A 2,500-nucleotide genomic window follows, 5' to 3' on the forward strand; every position below is an offset into this window, starting at 1 on the left:
TAGCGATTCCGATAAATATTTATTTTTTTATGAATTTTTAAGTGAATAAACAATTAAAAATTCAAAAAAAATAGAAAAAAAATATTTTTTTCCCGATTCTTTCTCCAATATTCCTGATAAATACCCACACACCCACATATGGAGAAAGGTCGAAAATGCTCGAGTGGATATCGAGATGTCCGACGAAGCACCACTTGGAAGGGCCGAGGCACGGGACGCGCATGGGACAGCCCGGGACGGCATGGGACGCCCTCGCTACAGCTCGGGACGGCCAGGTACGCCCGAGACTTGGCTCGGGACGGCCTGGGACGCCCTCGCAATAGCTCGGGACGGCCTGGGACGCCCGAGACTAGGCTCGGGACGGCCTGGGACGCCCTTGCCACAGCTCGGGACGGCCTGGGACGCCCTTGCCACAGCTCGGGACGGCCTGGGACGCCCGAGACTTTGCTCGGGACGGCCTGGGACGGCCTCGGCACAGCTCGGGACGGCCTGGGACGCCCGAGACTTTGCTCGGGACGGCCTGGGACGTCCGAGACTTTGCTCGGGACGGCCTGGGACGTCCGAGACTTGGCTCGGGACGGCCTGGGACGCCCGGGACGTGGCTCGGGACGGCCTGGGACGCCCTCGCTACAGCTCGGGACGCCCTGGGACGGCCTCGACACAGCTCGGGACGGCCTGAGACGTCCGAGACTTTGCTCGGGCCGGCCTGGGACGCCCGAGACTTGGCTCGGGACGGCCTGGGACGCCCGAGACTTGGCTCGGGACGGCCTGGGACGCCCGAGACTTGGCTCGGGACGGCCTGGGACGCGCTCGGCACAGCTCGGGACAGGCCGGGACGCCCGAGCCGAGCTTCGGGTCGCACGAAATCTCTTCGTATTCCGACATATTAGAAGCTTCCCATCATGTAGTAGGCTCGGCTTTGCCCTTTGGATGCCCTATGGTGCTTGGCGAGCACTAGGGAACGTGCCAGCACAAGTGCTGTGCACGCTCTGGGGAAGGAGCTCAACCCTCCCCCTTATAGTGCAAAGTTATTGTTTTGCCTATTTTCACAAGGAAACATCAATTTTTTAACCAAGCATACTGGGCCTTTACTCCTTCGTTACTCGTCGGAATCCAGCAAACTTATACTCGTTGGAAAGGCCTTTTCGCAAGGAATTTTTTGATATATTATAATAGCGATTCCGATAAATATTTATTTTTCTATGAATTTTTAAGTGAATAAACACCGGAAAATTCATAAAAAATAGAAAAAAAAATATTTTCTTCCGTTTCTTTTCTCCAATAATTCATAAATAATACCTCAATAGTATAAATGAAGAGAGAGTCGAAATGGCCCGGGTGGATTTCGAAATGTCCCACGACCCCATAGAATGCACGGGCCAGCCGAGCCAAAGCAGGGGACGCGCATGGGACAGCACGGGACGCGCACGGGACAGCGTCCCTATGGCTCGGGACGGCATGGGACAGCACGGGACGCCCTTGGTAAAGCTCGGGAATCCCATCGGACGCGCATGGGACGGCCTTGCTAAGGCTCGGGACGGCATGGGACGCGCATGGGACGGCCTTGCTAAGGCTCGGGACGGATGGGACAGCACGGGACGCGCATCGGACGGCCTTGGTAAGGCTCGGGACGGCATGGAACAGCACGGGACGGCCTTGGGTGAGGCTCGGGACGGCATGGGACAGCACGGGACGGCCTTGGTGAGGCTCGGGACGGCATGGGACAGCACGGGACGGCCTTGGTAAGGCTCGGGACGGCCTTGGTGAGGCACGGGACGGCCTCGGTGAGGCTCGGGACGGCATGGGACAGCACGGGACGGCCTTGCTAAGGCTCGGGATGGCCTGGGACGGCCTTGGTGAGGCTTGGACGGCACGGGACGCGCATGGGACAGCATGGGACGGCCTTGGTAAGGCTGGGCACGGCATGGGACGCACATGGGACACCTTATGGGGATCATCAAGGGACGCTGCACGGGACATTCTTAGCCATGAAGGGCCTTCACATGGGACATCTTAGGAGTCAAGAGCCGGCACATGGGACAATGGAGTTCACACGCACGGAACACTTCGGCTACTTCCGTTCGGAACGTCGTGGGATCTTTATGTCCCCATTAGCACCGACGCATCAACATGCTAGGAAGCTAGGTCCGAACTTCTCGAAGTGTCGATGGCACTTGGACGGATACGCATCCGATCCGATGTTATGATGATGTACTTTCTCCGATATCGATGTCGGGGTGTATTCCGATGTTATGATGTACTTTCTCCGAGATCGATGGGACGACCTTGGTAAGGCATGGGTCGGCCTTGGTAAGGCTCGGACGGCACGGGACGCGCATGGGACGGCCTTAGTAAGGCTCGGGACAAAATGGGACAGCACGGGACGCCATGGGACGGCCTTGGTAAGGCTCGGGACGGCCTGGGACGGCCTTAGTAAGGCTCGGGACAGCACGGGACGTCATGGGACGTCCTTGGTAAGGCTCGGGACGGCATGGGACAG

This window comes from Eschscholzia californica, unplaced genomic scaffold (genome assembly GCF_041429995.1).
Source record: "Eschscholzia californica isolate CP2 unplaced genomic scaffold, dmEscCali1.0.p SCAF_29, whole genome shotgun sequence".
Taxonomy (NCBI): Eukaryota; Viridiplantae; Streptophyta; class Magnoliopsida; order Ranunculales; family Papaveraceae; genus Eschscholzia; species Eschscholzia californica.